The sequence below is a fragment of the Psittacula echo genome (genome assembly GCF_963264785.1).
Source record: "Psittacula echo genome assembly, chromosome: 7".
Taxonomy (NCBI): Eukaryota; Metazoa; Chordata; class Aves; order Psittaciformes; family Psittacidae; genus Psittacula; species Psittacula echo.
The window spans coordinates 63,358,563-63,377,285 of NC_137740.1; positions in this window are offsets into that span (position 1 = coordinate 63,358,563).

The following is an 18,723-nucleotide window of genomic DNA, read 5'->3' on the forward strand; positions in this document are numbered from 1 at the left end:
TCTGGAGTCATAGCAGTGAAAACCAGGAATGTCTGGTAAGGTCTTTGGCAGAAGAGGGTTAGATCTCTTCCCTCTGTCATCCCAAGGGTACTCACTTTTTGTTTGGATTGAGGGCTTGGAGGCAGAGCAGCAGAGTGAAAACTCTTCCCTCTCTTGCCAGGTTGGGAATATGGTGTGGCACAGGCTGCATGGAGCACAGCTCGGCCGTTCCCATTGGTAATCCCTGTGTGGATCAAAGGCGACTCAAAGCATTCTATCTTCTTTTACTCAACGATCATGCAATGGAATGCAAAGATTTGATTGGATTATATCTCTAACATTCAGCTTTTGGGAAAAAGACTGAACACAGTAAAATTGTCGCTGTTTTGAGCAATCTTACAGCAAAGAAGGAAGCAGAAGGTGGCTACTGATGTCCCACATTACAATCATCATCAGTGTTTCTCTTGGAGGATAGAAAATGCAATGAGAGGTTTTAATTGTGGGTTATTGGAGGGAATAATCCTCATGCAAAGCAGAACACTTGTGTACTTTCTGAAGCAGGGTGGCAGTTCCTGCTTGCTGAGAGAGTGATTTCTTCTCAAATCCTGCAGTATCCCTTTGCTTTTGTCCGCTCTGACAGCTTCACAGGTGTGGGGACAAAGGTGGGCCTAAAACTGGTCCATTAGGTAATACAGAAATAGAATGGTTTCTGTGACATAGCGCAAAATCTCTTCCTTCAGCTGTCATGTGGTGCCTCTTTTCTTCTTTTCCCTCAAGCCCGACTGCTGAATGATGAGAGCGGGGTTTGTGCTTCATCATTTTGTCTCCCAGGAGCAGGGGAGCACAATGCGTTTTATTTCACGTTATTAGCTGGGCTATCGCTGGGCTGCTTCATGATTGCAGGTCTTTTCCTCTTGCCTCCTCGTTTTCTGTCATAATGGAGAAAGCACGGTGGTGATGGAGGAAGCAAGCAGCCATCAGGATGGCATGGAAAGGCAGTAAATTACGGTCGTGCAGGAGGATCTGTAAAGATCTCTTGCTCCCCTTTGCAGATATCTCTATTATTCTACTGGTCCTTGAAGGCGATGAGAAAAGGGAGTGAGGTTTTAAATAGAAAGGACTGCTGGCAATTACAGCCCATTATTGCACATGCATGTGTGAGTGAGAATACTCTTCATAGCAACACTCAGTGCCGTCTATCATCCTGTCTTGCACATTTTACATACCTATGCAGGTATATTGGAGTAGACTGAACCTGCTGCAAGGAACAAAGGTTTCCAAGAACTGCTGTGCAGGTCCATATGCTGCCATAGGGATAGCTTGGAGTAAGCTTGGTTTGCAAATGTGTATTCCTAGCAAAAAAATCTAGAAAGTCTTAAAATCAAGGGTGTAATAATGAATGAAATGATTAAATGGGAGATTCAACTCCTTTGCATGTGTAAGATGCGAGTACTTTGCGCAGCTGGAACCGGAAGCCCTTCTATGAGTGTTAGCTCTCCTCACTCCATAGTTGGCAATGTTTTGTGATGTTTTGATTAAAACAGCCAACATGTACTATTATTGCTATTTTAAACACCGGTTTTTTTTACAAGGCCTTGCAGAATGGGAATTGCCATGTTGTGTATCTACAATGAAACAATAGTGCCTGACCTGTGCTATTTTCTGTCCAGAGGTGGACAGAGTGGGTCAGGGTGGAAGAGAAATCCTAACTAATAGTAGAGAAATACAGCTATTCTGGTCCAGAGGACGGTGTCCATAAACAAGTATTTTCTAATGGAGTTCATGAAACAATTGGTTCTGAGCTGGTGAAGGGTAAAATTGAGCCTTTACACTCAGTTTTCCTGGGAATAATTGTCACAGCAGCTAAGAACTGAAAAGAAGTATTGGTAACTACACAGTTTGTACAACCCCTCGTGGGATAAAACACCTATTGCTTGCATGGGAGTGTAATTATGCTGTATGTACCTGGTTGTGCTGGCCTGTAGCATCATCAGTAAGAGGTGATGCTCTGTTGACTTTTGGGAAGTTAGCAAGCTTCAGGGACAAAATACAGGGCTAGAAAAGGATGTAAAGAGAAGAGGCTCAGCATAAACTTCAGAGACAACCCATTGAAGCAAGGCAAAATAGTGGTGGGTCATTCTCTCTGCTAAAAAGTAATACTTAAGGACAATGCCAAAAAGTAGTACTGCTGTGCTGTGTTTAACGTGTCGATTAAAAGAGAAGTTGATAGAACACAGCATACAGTTTTCCAGCATTGTACAAGCTTTTAAAGAGCAATACAGTCCTCTCAATCATAGGCTAAACGGATGTTTTATTGTGTCCACTGGTGCTAACCTCTTTTGTGCTTGACTTCTGAAACTTCCTGCAAGTAGCTTCTCGAGTTAATCTTTTGTCCTCGGAGTTGCTGAAATGAACATCCCAGGCAACCAAAATGTTGTGTGATTATTCCCTAGGTTTCCCATTAATTCCCTAGTGAACGCCACAAGAAACTTTCAGTTATCTCTGTATTTCTGTATGCTCAGAGGACTTTAATAAAGACCTGGCTATTGCAGGCAACATCCACACTAATCACTTCGGGGATGGATGGGCAGCCTTTCATTTTTGACTTTTATACCTTCCTGCACTGGCTAAAGCATCTTCTGGGGGAGGTTATGGATTTTCTCCTCACTAAAGCAGCCCACAGCCTGCATATCTCCGTGTACCCTAATTGCCATTAATATCTGAGCAGCCACCCTGTTCTAAAATGAATTCTCTTTTAAATAGCAGCGAGTGTATTTGCACATAATGTGGAAACTTGGACTCAATTATTTAAGAGGTTGGGACTGGGCTGAAGAAGGAAGTAAGACACTCTGGTGCTTTAGGAGTGTTGGAAAGTCCGATCATGATTTGGACCTTAGGTGGAAGTACCTTCTTCCATGGCATTAGACCATGACTCCCACAAGAGGATGGAGTGGTAGGTACCAGCTTTGCAACAACAGATTTATGGTTAGGCTGTCAAAAGGGGAAAAAAGAAATCTGCCTGAAAAGGTAGTGACTGAGCATAGCTTAAAGGAGAAACCATTTAGGTAGGGTTTTCTTCTGAAAAGCAGGGTCATGTTTGTCCTCTTCCTACTGTCTTTCAGGATCTCTTTTGTGCTAGTTGTTAAGCACTTCATACATAGAATCATAGAATGGTTTGGGTTGGAAAGGAGCTGAAGATCATCCAGTTCCAACCCCCTGCCACAGGCAGGGACACCTCACGCTAGAGCAGGTTGCTCCAAGCCCCATCCAGGTGCCTTACCATGGGGTTATAGATGAAAGGATTTTGATGCTTGAGCTCTTTATCCATTCTTCTTTGTTTATGGTCAAAGGCAAATGCATTCCTAAATTAAAAAAGGAATAAGAAAGGAAAGGAGAGGGATGGGGAAATAGGAAGTACAGTGACCTGGTAACGCTACAGCCTTCTTTACTTCCAAAGGGAAATACCTTTCTTAATGCAAAGAGCATTGTGATTTCCTTGCAGGATGTGATGGGTGCTGGGGGTGGCTCTCCCCTGGTGAGGAGCCTGAGGGCAGCCCTGCTCACCTCTGCTCCTGATGGCTTTATCTCAGCGCCAGGCTTTTTTCCCTGGTGTTTCTGCTTAAACATACTCAGCAAGGCAATAAAACTGGCATAGTAAGTGGAGCATTGGTGATGGATGCTAAATGCATGAACTGTTTCCGTGTGGGATGGGAGCCTGTGTGCCTGCAGGAACAGCACTTTGAAGAAGCAAAGAAAACTCACGCTGGTATTTCTCTCTTCAGTGCCTTAGAAGTTGTGTCATAAGTACAGCTCAAAAGAAGTTTTGAATGGCCTTAGAAAAGGCAGAATAAGAAAGAGGAGTAACAGGAATACAAACTACCTGCTCAGTTGTAAACCTTGTTTTGTTTCTTTGTACTTTCTGACCAGTGCTACCCATGTACTGTAATGCGTGGCAGATCCCATCTTTTCATTTAGCTGACCAATAGAAACATGTGTTGCCATGAGCCATTGAGAGTGAAGAAAAAGATTTACCACCCTTCTGAGTTAAAATCATTCTTCAAAGTACTATTTTAGGTATTATGTATAGCCTCAAGCAAGCCTCATTGCTTTATCAGCCTCAGCAGAGAGTGAGTGGCTGGCCCAGCAATGGAAGATGATGCTGTGAGTGTTCAGTGTCTGTCCTCAGCAAAAGGAGGACATCGTTCTGAAGGCACTGAGTTTTGCTGCCTCCATAAATGCTTGCACTTATTGTGAGGGTGTGAATTAAGAAAGTAGGTGTTATCTTCCCCCCTCCCCTCAAAGGATGAGGAGGCTTTTTGAAGCAGCAGAGGCTCTAGGTGTGACAGTACAGTCAGTTACGCTCGGAGTGCTGAGGATTGATTTTATGGAAGTTAATTCCTCTTCCTTTCAAGGGCTGAAGGTTGCACACAAGGGCACGAGGATATATTGACTGGCTGGGAATGAGTGTGGGGTTTAAGGAGTCTGAGGTGCTTTGTGACACGTGTCACATCTGAAAATATGAGCCATCCAGCAGAACAGTTTGTCTGCCCTGATGTGCCAAGGAACTTTATGTATTGGCAACAGTGATGGAGTGAGAGTGCAGCCAAAGCTGAGCACCGCAAAAGGCTTGAATTTTCATGAGGGACATAGGCAAAAGACAGTCAATGCTGAATGGTCTGAGACACAGACCATAGGAACTGTGCTGAAACATTGAGCCTAAGCAGCATGCTGCGGTAGGTAATGTAACACAGGTATACCAGGGACCAAGAGTTACAAACCACTCGGTTACACAGACAACCAAGAAGGAAGGTTGTTGGTTGGTCTCATTTTTCCTCTCTATTTAATTGGTAGCTCATAGTTTACTATCAAAAGATGGTTCCTCTAGAAAGATGAGAGTTTTAGCTGCCTGAGGGCCTATCTCTTAGGAGGGGTCTTTGGAAACTGATAGTTTTAGTTTTGTTACCCACAGGTTTGAGAACCGTTTCCACCTGATGGTGATGGGTTGCCTCCTTCTTAAGGCTGTAAATTGCCCCTGTCTACCTCCTCAGCATTTTAAACACTGAAGGGAAAAGTGATTTCCACAAGCCTACCTGCTCTGCAAATGGTTATCTATCTTCAATACGCTTAGATTATCTTTGATCTCTTGTCCTGGAAGTGGTTTTTCTTTCCTGTTCAGGAGTAGAACAATAAGTACTCAAGATCAGCCTCAGACTGCAAGATGGGCAATAGCTCTGTCTGCTTGGACAGCTTTTCTTAACAGCTTTTAAACTATGCAGTTCTTGCCTTCCTTCTGGCAGGGTGGAGGGATGGAGGTCGCTGTGGTAGCAATGGCTATAATGTTTTGGAGTTATTCTGTTGAGGGAAAGGTAGGCATTCATTGAAGCAAAGAGAACACAGAGAATACTGCAGGGGTTAAGTAAAGCAGCACAGGGAAAACACAAGTGCAAAAAGCCAACCCAAAGCCATCAGAGAACTTCCAGGTTATGACTCTGGTTTTCAGCATGGTTCTGTCGACTTTATTTCTTATGTGATGTTTCATTGTAAGCTCTCTGGTGTGTCTGAATTTCCACATGGACTGACTGAAGCTGTAATGATCAGTGGGTTTGAGGCTTTTAGCTGGACCCCCATCCTTTGTGAGCCTGCTAGCACAGTTTCTTTGCATCTGACTTAAACAATAGAGAATCTGAATCTGGGAGGGGGGGTTTCTTCCTGTTGACCACCCAAAAGATGGGTGGTAGCATCTCCCCTGCTGTGATAGATATGGAAGAGCACCGGACATCATAATACGGTGCACATCTCCTTCAGTGCTGGTAATGCAGGACTAGCGGGGTTGTGGGAAATCTGAGAGCCACGACCGATGAAAACCTGCTATTAGAGGTTAGATCTCTAAACGTTTCTTCTCTATCCCATACTACACTATGAAAGGCTACCCCCAATCAGGAAGCAAAACACGCATGAAAGGTTGGAAGCTCAGAGTTAATGTTCTGAGCATTATTTTCCTAATGCAGGAGCCAATAGTCCTTTTATTAAATATGCACAGTGGCTCTGCTTTTTTAGGTTTTGAAGGAAAACACATTACTTTTCTGAATACAGAGGTAATCAAAATTCAGTCAAGTGGGATGACTCTGTGAGTGCTGACATCAAAGGGCAATCCGTTTGATTGATATCAGTCAGATGGCAATATTGTTTGAAGAAACGTAGTCAGGAGACTGGCAATTTAAAGGCTGTAAAAAGTTAGGGGAGATGGGAGTGCAGTGTTCCATACTGATTTCCAGTGTGCAAGACTGTGGATTAGAGAATTGGCAGTAACATGGCAATCTTGTCTCTCAGACACACTGAAAGGACGGAGAGGAAGAAAATCGAGCTCCTACTTCTCAGGCAAGACAGTCAGTGGGGCATTAAAGATACAGTAGTAAATAATTCTTTCATCTTTTGCTTTCCTTGCTGCATGAAGCCAGGGATTACATTTTGCTTGAAATATATAGAGCACGTAATATTGCCAGGCATTAATAAGCAACGAATAACTTCTTCTTTGTCATAGGTTTATTTGTAGGATAGTATTGATTCCGCTGTCTGCATACAGAGAACAGCAGCTCTGTTACGTCTTCCTGACTAATACCAAACATTAGCTGTACAGATACAGTTGGTTTTACTCTATTTCCCTGCCTTGTTTTTTGTCTTTGTTTCCTAATATAAGTAATGGATGAATGTCCTTTTACTGTAAATGGTTCCTTTGCTAAATATGTCACAGGGTCATTACTCCCAGCAGGGTTAGAGCAGAAAGCTACCTACAGGATTAGAACATTGCCAGCAGAGCACAGTGAAAAGACATCATTGCCATTGCTAGAAAACCTTTTACACTGCTGGCAGAAGGTACCCAAATTGCATCCAAATGATTATAAAAACTAAGTTAGTTGCACAGTAAAGCCTCATGATAAAAAGTTGTCAGAATAGCCATAGAATAGCACAAGAATTCAATGTCAGGGTCAAAAGACTAAAGGCTAGCAAAGAAAAGCTCGATACCATTTGGAGTGTAAATGACAAACTAGTCATAAACACTAACTTCAAGTATACTGGTCTGGGAAGAAGCAGCAAAGATATTGAAGAATTTCACATATCAAGGTTGTTCTTAGAATAAAGCAATTATTGCTGCTAGTAGGGGCATGCCTAGAAATGCTGGCTTTCGACACGGACCTGACTACAGCAGGCATTGCTCCAATATGGGGTAAAGAGGTGACCTAATTCCAAACCAAAACGTAAAATACAAAAGATGGATGTGGTTGAGCTACATCCATCCATAGTTTCAACATGGGCTCAACATGGGTGGTTTCTTTCTGGTTTTGTTTTAAAGGAAGTAAATCAAAGCTGTTTTAAGGGAACGAGAGATATTTATGGGCTGCTGCCACTTGAGCGTGAGGAACAGTTAGAAGGAAGCAGTATATCTTTGGAAATGTAACAAGTGGAAGACAGGGAGCCTTACAAAATACCCCAGTTTCATATTTTTACTTATCAGCTTTCTTGATCAATACATTTTCTTTGTATCATGAAAAGTGAGATTGGGCTCAGTCTCAAGCATCTTTGGGCCTTGATCCCGTGAGAACTGAGGAGTAAGGGCAACCTGGTCTAGTGGAAGGTGTCCCTGCCTGTGGCAGGGGGTTGGAAGTGGATGATCTTAAGGTCCTTTCCAACCCAAACCGTTCTGTGATTTTATGATCTTTATTTTCAGAGAATTTAGTTGAAAACTCCGAAACACTCAGAAGTGTTGCTCCTGTTGTTATCTTCTTCCTTGCTGGGGGAGGCTGCACACTTTGAGTGGTTTCCGTTCCTTTTTTCTGTGTCACTTTATCCCCTTTCCTCACCTTAGGTCTGCAGAGGGCTGTCACTCTGAACATCAGCAATTGCCGCTGAGGACAGTGGCACTGCAGAAGCTCAGGCCTGACGGGGTTTGAGCCTGGACAGAAGAGAAGGGTCTGGATGCAGCCTGGACACTGCAGCGTTTTTAGAGATGGCAGGTGACTGGTACTGGGTTTCTTTGGGACGTTGCTGTCACTTGGGGTGAGATTTGGTGGAGCTGGAGGCATAGGGTCCTTTACAGAAGGGGAGCCAGCCAGGCTGATGTTTGCAGCACCCCATTGGCACCGGCTCACTCCAAGCATGAAAAGGGTGGGAGTAACTCTCTGTAGCTCCCTGCTTCCCAGGCCGGGCACTAATACCCTCCCACTGAGTAATTCAGGGCTTTACACTCTCAGTGTGTGTCACTTTGTATAAAAGGCTCATTGCACCATAACTGTCAGGGGAACAAAAATGATGCTCATACAGAATGAATAACTTCTGAGGCTGGCTAGAGGTCAGACAGTGTTTTGTTGCTGTTCAAGAAGAGGTAATCTTTCTTGGAGGTAACTTTTGCCATTTCTGACTCTTGACTATTAAGCCGTGCAATCTTGTCACTTGTATAACGCCCATTTGTAAGTAAATGGAGACGTTAACTTGGGTTTTCAGTCAGGCAAAATGACCGGCATTGCTGGGAAAAGAGATTTGGTAGGATGTAAAAGCCAGAAATGCATGAGGACAGTAACACCGTACACCTGACCAGTGTTCTGTTTCTCAGTTCCACTTAAGTGCCAGTAAACCCAAAGTTTTTGTCGTTTCTGTCCTTTTTTGGGGGCTTTTTTGTTCGAAAAAGAGAGTTTGGAAACTCCTTTGGATCTCTCAGCATAGTTTTGTTGCCAGCAAGCTGGGGGAATGTAGGCTGACATGCATCCTGTTTCTAATAGCACACACACTGTTTCTTTATTTAGAGCCTCTTTACCAGTATCAATTAAACCCCAGTTAAATCTGACACATCTTAACCTTGCGTTGGATCCAATTCATTGCTACAGCAGAACCCATATGGCACTGAGACAGTTGCAGGCATCAATTCATTGCTTATGTAGAGTTACTGGCTAAATGCCAGGCAGTAATCACTGCTTTTTGTTAATAGACATGTTTGCTTTTGCAGTCGTTTCTATACACAGTGCTCTAGATTAATTAGAACAAAATCTGTCATCCATCTAAGAAACAACCAGAACTCTTGGGGCTTTTTTTTTGCCTCAGATTTAAAGAGAAATGAGTACAAGCAGCCAAAGGTGCTGGTGGAGGAGAGTTACTCTGTTTATTCTAGAATAACCTATTGTGTTTATTGAGCACACATGTATCTGCTATTTTACTTAAATCAAAGGGAATAGGGTGAATTTGCTGGTCATCTAAAATATACATACAGTGTGAGGCAGCGATTGCAGAGAGACTAATTGTGGTTTGGGGCCTTTTAACCTGAATGTTGAGGAATAGCAAGAAAACTAATGTTAAAGAAGCCACAATTCTGTCTGTTCCTGCAATTAAATGACACTTTTTACTGACAGAGATACTCCAGTTCACATGGAGGTGGACCTGCAGAATCATGTAGATATCTCTGAGCTTTGGGTTATTGAGGCTTCCTTTTGCTGCAGCCTGAAACAACGTCAGCCCTGGTGGGCAGGGACATTAAACCAAGAAGAAATAGTCCTTGCATTGCTGGTGTTGCATTTTAGAGACATTTTAACATGTGATTATACAGTTTTGTCCTCCCAGCCCCAGCTCGATGCCTGAATAATTAACACATTTGGGGTAGCTGGTGGATATTGAAGCCTTTGGTTAAATCATTAGCATTTTAAGGTCACGTCATACTATATCCAGATCTGTTGTGGTGGTGGATACATACATGGTGACCTATACTAAGCCTAGAATGCACTCAGGAGTGAGTATTTTGCGCAATAGGGGAATACTTTCAAGCTGCTATATTACGCGATAGAAACAAGCCATTTCACTACAGATTCTTATAGCAGTGCTTACCATCATCAAAGTATTTTAAGAACCCATTTTGGAGCATGTTCTCTAATCAGTTGTGTAGTTCTTTTATCTGCCTAAAAATCATTCTGGTGGTGTTTTTTTCCATGTTAGCTATTTCTGTTTGCACAGAAAATGACTTTGGTTAACCTGATTTGCAAGTAAAGCTTTCTGGTCCCCAGTTCTCTCATTCATAACTGTGTCACATAGGACCTGATTAAAAATCTGCTGGGGCTTTCCATTGGAGTCATTAGGATTTGGATGGTGTCCACCATCATGATTAAAGACCTGACTACTGATTGCCAAACTACTACTTAGCTGTTACTCGCTAACACTTCCCAATGACCCCATGTTAAGAGGAAGAGACCTAAACATAGTCAGCGCTCAACAATTAATGGTAATCTCCAGTTTTCACTTAAAGTAGCAATGCTGTTTGTAAGCTTTGAGGTATTTCTGTTTGCTTAAGTGATTTAATGTGATTTATACCTTAGCAGGGGATCCTATTAACAGACACCCTTACCTCCTCTTCAGTATTTCTGATGTATGCTCCGTATCTGTTACATAAGAAAATGTGGGTATTATATATATCTAAAAAATATTATTTCTCTTTGCACAAAAGGGCAGTAAAAATACCCTTATTTTCTGGAAGTTACAATCTCTTTCCAAACTTTTCCCTAACGTTGAGCTCGTGTTTTAGTATTCCAGTGCTGTTGGTCCATTGTTCGGAAGTACAGCTTTATCAGCAGAATGTGTGGCAGATGGTTTACATTTGCATTAGCCTTCTGGAAAAGGAATCAGCTCCCACCAACATAAGCTTCAGCTTTTCTTTACAGCATTTACAACAAATTCGTCAGAATAGCATTTTTTGGGGGGGGGTGGGGAAAGCCCCAGTCCGACTGTCTTTGCCTTCCTTTTCTGAAGAGGAAAAATGAGTCCTGTTCTAATGCCCTCATCTGCACATATATCTTCCATTCCCTCCCCCCCCCCCGTGTTTGTTAAAATGATTTAAGTATTTCATTATGCAAAATGACTTTTATAAAAAGACCTTCCTTTTTGCCCCACAGTCATTCTTAATTTCCTTTGTCACTTGTTATAGAGTGGAGTTATGTGAGGCAAGGATATATTATTTGTTCTAGTCTGTATTGGGTAATTTATTACGTTAAGAAACCAATAATTTTCAAATATAATCAGATTTAAGTTTTTTAATAAGATTCGTCCTCCCATTCACACTTGCTTAATTTAAGGATATTAAATCTGCTCAGGAATGAGCTGCCTCTCAAAGCCTTATGTGCCTATTAAAGGATTTTACTCCTGATGTGTTAATAGGATTTAATTATATTAGCCCTATAGTCCAGAGACGCACCACCGTTGCTAAACTTGATAAACCAGACAAATAACATGCTTAAAGAGTGATGGCCAGCTCCTTAAAAGAAGTGAAAAGGAAGATGTTACTGTTCTAATCTCTCTGCTATGTAACTATAGCATTTGGATAATGCTGAAGTTTGAAATCTTGACTGTTTGGCACACTGTAACTGGGTTTTTTTTTCCAAAAAAAGGGAAATAAATCAAGGCTAATGCAGAAATTAATAAGGCTTTTAAAGAGGGTTTCTATTTGTTTGTCATTTCTGATTCCCATAGATTAATTTAGATAAAGTTCCAGTTTTATTCTTCTTGCAGCATCCTCTCGTTGTGTACAGACAAAAGCAGCAGCAAGTCATTCTGGCAATGCAGCATATTAAACACTGTCTCGATTTCTTGTTTCCTGTGGCTAATTAGGTTAATGGCAGAGTGACAGAAAGAGAAAACAATGGCTTGGGACATTCTGCTGAGACGTGGTTAGGGAGAGGGAGAGAAAAGAGAGGCACAAACAAGCCTGTAAGTCTCAAGATCCCTTTTGGCAAGACCTGGCATCGATCACAAGTGCTGGCTCTTGTCAGGCTCGCCCTAAATGTGATGCTAAATGTAATGCTAAATGCACAGGAGTCAGCACTTCTGATGGCTGCAGACATGGAGAGATGGAGGGAATGACAGGGTTTGCGGAGAATCTCCGGGAAGGAGGCAAAATTAGCTGTGCGCCATCCGGTTGGGCATTTTGCTTCCCAAATTAGATTGACGCGTGTTATGGCACGTTTCCACTGGTAATCACAGGCACTCAGCATGTATTTCAAGGAGATTTAGGCCCTCAGTTTTTCTCTCACTTGCACAGAGCTAGACTTTGGGCCTCTCAAAACCTGGTGTAGGCTGCGTTTGTTTGGAGAAATAAACATGTAAAGTACGCTTTCGTCTTTAAAAAAGCCACTTTCTGGCATTTTTCCTTGCCAGGATAGCCTCGGAAATGTAAACTGAGATAAACTGTTTTTTGGGTTAGGAAGGAAATAGGAGCAGAGTTCTGCTTTGCCCAGTGAGGGGCTGGCGAAGAAAGCTATAAGGCATTATGCTGGCTTTCCAGCATGGGGATGGGTTGAGCACCAGCGGAGGTCAGCTCTTGTTAATGCTCTGGGCTAGGCTGCCCTTGAACTGCCTACTTCAGCCTTTGAATTGCCACCTAAATTGGTGCCAGCCAGTTTAGGAACCCACTGTGAGGTCTGTGTCCAAACCTGCAGCGACAAACTGAGACAAGCTCTAACCCAAAGCTGCCAGACACTGGCTTCCTGCAGGCAGCGCAGGCAAATGATAATGTATAAGAGAGAGTCTGGGTAACAGACAAGTAGTTGTGGCGGTCTTTTAATACCTAAGGTGGGTTCTGCTTTTTCATACACTTGTAAAGCCTTGGTAGCCACGTCAGTCCTAATTTATACTGGCTATGAATAGCTTTCTAAGTCAACATTGTGCCTTTCACACTTACAGTTTGATAAACTCCTAATGAAATTACTCATTCAGGCTTGCTACCTGCTGTTGGAGCAGGATTATTGATCGCTTTCTATGTCTGCATTGACGTATATAAAAAGCTGTGTATATTTATTAGAGACAAAAGGTATCGTGCTCCAAGGCAAGCAGGATAAAGCTGTAAACATGCAACTTGTCACCGTTTATACATATATTCACTCTTTTCTCTGCCTGCAGTACTGTACGAGAAGGTCTTTCCTAATTTAACTTGGGATTTATGGCTCTGTAGTGCTTTTCTTCCAGTTAGGTGCCCATATGTCTTTTCCCATGAATCTCCCAGGCATTTAAAGGGGTGTTTGTTGCCTTGTGTTGTCACTAGAACCAGAAGCCGAAACGGTAGCTGCCAGTGGGGATTAGCTGAGTGTGCTTTCGTTGTGCCGGATAGCAGGAGTGGGAACACCGCTGTCTGCCGGAAAGCGGGAGAGGTGGGAGTAGAAGGATGTGTTTCACACAGGCTCCCAAAGGAGAAACTGGTGTACAGTTTGAAAAGCAATAGCAGGGCTGAAAAGAATCTATGTTCTTAGGCAGATACAGTGATAAAAAGTGGGAGACACTCTCAGTAGAGACAGGGATTATTATATGGGCAGAAGTAGGTCACCACACGCACTGAAGTATTAAAGAGTGTCATAGCATGAAGTGCAATGAAAGTGCATGAAGGCCTGATAGGGAGAAGAGAGAAGAAACCTTTGTCCAGGGACGTTATAAGCCCAAGTGGAAGGATAACCTGCAGTTTAGGAGTGCGGGGAAGATACAACCCCCTCTCCTCAAACAAGCATCCCGTCCTTGTGAAACATAGCATGGCTTGGGAAAAACCAGGAACTTGGTGTGAGCTGCTGGTGGAGGCTGTTGGCAAACACTGCAGTCTTTAATACCATAAAGGACACTCTGCCTGTCTGTTTTGTATACACTGATGCTCCTCTCTAAGCCTCATATGGGTGGTTGGTGGGATGCCGTTGTTATGCTCATGATCTGTATCACACACTTTACCTCTTGTGTTATACTGCCAAGCTAATTTTACCTGCTTCCTTTTAACTTGCTTGTCAGGCTCCTGCATCTCTTTGGCTCTTTCTTAGTCCCTTCTGAGTAGGACGTTACTGGAGTACAGTAGGAAATTCACATTTCAACTGCTTTTCTCTACATTGTTCCTTGCCCTTGGCTGCACCCATTCAGCCTCTCTGGCATGTTTCCTAGGTGATACCTTCCTTCATGATGTATTAAGGTTTATTTGCCCTGAGTAACTTCGGCTGCTGTTTGGAATCTTTTTCACCTTTTCCTTCAAAATGGAAATGATTTGGTGCTCTGTTACCGTGTTTCCCACATGATTTGTGCCGGAGGAGGCGCAAGGATGGTGGCTGGGATATAGAACAGTTTGGGGCTGAGCAGCACTTGCCATTTCCGCCTCCTCCTCACACTGTGTTCGTCGCTGCTGAGTCTCAGCATCTCTTTCTCCTGAATTCTCATCCTTACTTCTCCTTCTCTTGCGGATGTAGATTGGGGCTGAGGAAAAGGTCACGTTAATAACAAAAGTATTAATTTCTGTGCGACCGAAATAGTTCGCTTCAGTGCTACCAGGCGCTGTTTCGTCTCGCTTGTGTGGTTCATGAACTACATGCTAATTTTCTTTATATTTAATTACCTTCCAATGTCTCCTGTGCTTCAGGGTACAAGCCTTCTTCTGACTCATTAGGGCTTTTTCTCTGAACAGGCTATTCCCTATAAGTCTATGAAGAGTTTCTTGCACTTGCCCTTGAAGCATGTGGCGACCGGCAGTAAATGGGTTGCTGGATGCTCTGCTCCCAAAGTTCCTCTGTTATTAAATCCACAGATTTACACAAAGCAAAGTTAGTAAGTGTAGCTGATTGAGCAGGCTCGGATCACACCTTTGGCATGCAGATATAATGGAGTGCATATTGGGTGAGCTGTTGTGCTTCAAAGAAAATACATATATTTCATCTTAAGACAACTACCCATTCTTTTGTGATCAGTCTGTGCTGTGTGTTAACTGCTCCCAGTCCAGGCTTTGTCAGGCAAGTCTCCCTTGTTATATACAAGCTGTGCAGGCATCAGAATTTCAGTGTCAGTGCTGCTTGGTCAGTGATTAAATCAGCGCATGCTGCATACAAAAATCACCACAACAATGCTAAATTTTACTATTGATTATGTATGTAGGAGTCGATACAAGCATATTGTGTTTCAACAGCAGAAATGATCATCTTAATTAGCTAATGATTTTTAGCCTGACTCCTCAACCAAATGAGACGTTGTGTGATTGCTGTTTCTGTCTGACTGTGCTCCCTCTCCCCCATCGCTGTCACTTCTGGACCTGTTGGGTTCAGTCAGTGTCAGCCTGGTTTGACTGAAGGTGGAGATTTGAAAGGCATCAAGTCCTTGCGTGCTTAAACAGCGCATCTGAAAATCCTCCTGATGGAAGAGTGGGGGCAGCTCTTAGTTAAACCACATTAGACACCAGAGCTGGAGCGCCCTGCAGGCACTCGCCTTGGGAAGAAACGTGTGCAGGAGCCAGCTTTCACTGATGCTGTTCCTCAGTGAACAGCGCTGAGGATTTGATCAACCCCTTCAGTTTTGGTTTAGGAAGAGATGGTGTCCTCTGCTCTCTGTTAAGTATCTGAAATGCTGAGCTTGTGTGAAGAGCTGAGTCATGGTTATCACTTGCTCAAAAGCTAAACTTCCTGTTTCTTTCTCTCCTTCATAGATCAGGTTATACATTTCATAAGCAAACCAAACACTTGGGCTGGGCTGCTGGAGTCACTCCTTCAAAAAGAATAAGAGGCATTTAATGTACCAAATGGTTTACAGCCCAAATGACAGAAAGCTGACTCGCCTTCAGGACAGATCATGCCGGCCTTCCTCAGCTGGCAGTCGCTTGCTACTAGGAGCTACATCTCCAAAGCCTTTGTACACACATACAACCAACTAGTATTCTGAAGTTGGGTCATGTCCAAGCATATGAGATTCCTCAAGCATGAAATTCCACTTGACCCTATTAAGGCTTTCTCAGCATCAGAGATGTACACCGCAGAGTGGATAATGTTCATAACTCATTTCACATTACCCCTGGGTAGTGCCAGTGGAGAAATCCTGTCTGGTCTAATGCAATCAAAGCTGTGAATATGAGGAAATTGAAACATCTGGCCAGGTTTCTCTGCTGTGCCCCAGGATGTGTGACAGGAGAGATTCAGGTCAGGAAGTAAGAGGGGGGGCAAAGGCATCTCTCCAGGGATGCGTGTGCTGTAGAGGACAGATGTCCCAGCGACATCGCCAGCAGCACCAGGGTGCATTGGCTGGGCAGGTCATCTCAGATCATTTCTTATACCTGCACTGAAGTTCAAAGGTGCAGCTGCAGTTCATGTAAATTTGCCTAAGCTGACCCAGAATAAGCAGGGGATGGAGCAGCTCCCGTATGGAGCCAGGCTGAGAACATTGGGGCTGTTCAGTCTGGAGAAGAGAAGCTGCGTGGAGACCTCAGAGCAGCTTCCAGTGTCTGAAGGGGGCTCCAAGGATGCTGGAGAGGGGCTCTTCACAGGGACTGTAGCGATAGGACAAGGGGTGATGGGTTCACACCGAACCAGGGGCAGTTCAGGTTAGATCTAAGGCAGAAGCTCTTCCCTGTGAGGGTGCTGAGGCGCTGGCACAGGGTGCCCAGAGAAGCTGTGGCTGCCCCATCCCTGGCAGTGTTCAAGGCCAGGTTGGACACAGGGGCTTGGAGCAAGCTGCTCTAGTGTGAGGTGTCCCTGCCCGTGGCAGGGGGCTGGAACTGGATGATCTTAAGGTCCCTTCCAACCCAAACCAGCCTGGCATTCTATGAAAAGTGGGCATCTGAGTATGTGGACCTTGTCTAGGCTATCTGCATGGATATTTGAATGCACTCATATGGTATGGTGGTACAGAGGGGTACAGCGCACAGATTGGGGTGGGTACTGCATGCTGAGGTAGACCCAAGGTGAGAAGCTCACTCTGTGTCTGCTGCATTTGCTGGGGGTGTGGGCAGGATCACAACCGTGCAGATTCTGTGCAACCAGAGACGCTACAGAACCCATCTCCTCTTGCAGATTGATGTATGGACATCCATCTTCAGGGTAAAGAAAGGAAGACATTGCCTTGGGCAGCTGTTTTACTTCTGCGGCTCCTTTGCCTGTGCCAAGGAGTGGCTGAGGGTGGCAGCAGTGGGCAGGGGTATCCTTAATTACTAAGCTTAACCCTAACTGCTAGTTTTTAATGGATTGTTTACTATGCTGATCTTGCATCATTTGATCTCCTTTATTAGAACTACCATGGAAGAACCACTATGGAAATACCCATGTTGTTTCATCACTTTTTTAGCTGCATCCTGCATCAGCTGCTTCATTATTTCCCCCTGGTTTCACGTTGGGATGAGAAGTCTGAGTCGTCTCATTTATCCCTGTTAAATATTGATGCTAATTATTTAATACGAAATATTGATACTGATGAGTGACATATAGAACTGATGACTGCATCAGACTCCTGGCCCTAAAGCAGCCCTCACTTTTGGGGCGCTCCTGGCAAAGAGCTGGGGACCTGAAGAAGACAGAGTCTTGGAAGAGGACCTGCCTTCAGTGTCTCAACCCTTTTGCCGTTCCAAACACATGCTTGCTTTTTGTTTTGACAGGGTCTGAAAACTATTTGGGAGTCATAACAGCAGCATCATTGCTCCCAGGTGAGTCTGTGGTTGTCTGTGGTGCTTCATGGTTTCAGGCACTACACTGAAACCTGGAGTTGTGAGGCTGTCTCCCTTCTGATCAGCATCCCTGGGTGATAAATGCAGGGCTATTCATCAACGGCGTTGGGAGACATCTCGCAAGTGAAACAGCTGTAGTTACATCTGTTTGGAAAGTGAAGTCGGGTCCCATAGGTACTATGTGTGGATGAAAAATAGACAAGGGGGTTCTTCTAAGGTTTACTCCTTTTGTATTGCTAAGGGTGAGTGTGTGAAGTATCCAGCATCACCAAACAGGCGCTCTTTACCTCCTTGCCCTGTTTCTATTCGTACGTTTTTACTGTGATTGCTCTTTCAGGGGCTATCCTACTTGTTAGCCAAATTAAGGCAGGCCTGAATTGGAAGGTCTGCTAGCACCAGGTTGATATTGATATCATCAGCCGGTTGCGTTGCTTTTAATTTCTTCACATGACCTCTTCCTCTTGCATGACAGCCTTCTACTATGGGGATGCTTTGTAGTGGAAAGGTGCTGAGAGAGGAAGGAAAAGACTGCCACTCACCTAGAATGTGAATGAGGAGAAGCTTTCCCAGAGCTGTCCCTTCTTAATTTCCTGTGGTCGGCCTGTTAGGAGCATTGCTGCTGAAAAGCCAATACGATCTGTGTTGCTGTTCCGAAACAAATGCATTTTTACCCGGTAAGGTTATGTGTTCTTTTCAGCTTTCAGGCAATTCTACCCAGAAAGAAAAGGAAGTCAAATGGAATTCTTCTCTCCTTTTGTTCTTTTTTTTTGCTTTCATATTATTTTCCTCATTGTTGGAAGCAAAATAATAGCAGTAATAATGTTATAGAGAGATACCTGGACTGTAAACCAGTGCTGACAGTCAACCCGAAGTCCAAGCAAAACAATGTGAAAATGGCTTCATTGAAAATCAGTGTGCATTTGTAAGTGAGGATTGTTTCTTAAATCCTAGGTGTTCATTGCTGCTTTTACAGTGGTGACACTTGCAGGGAATGCTACAAGCTTTGTTTCTGAGGGTTAAAGTGCTAGAGCATTTCCTCCCTAGTTTACTTTGCCACCTGCCCAAACTGGCATCACGCTCGAGTAAAAGGAAGCTGTGTGGCAAATGCTACTGTACTGCACAATATTGCCTGTGGTGCAGACAAGTTCCCAAATCCAAGTAGGGCATCATTCACTGGGCATGACTCGCAATCACCTCCCCATGTCTGGTGCAGTATTGCCCTTGAGGAGGACAGGACGAGGGTGAGAAGAAGCCTGGTGCTTGGCTGTCCTGCTCAGGAC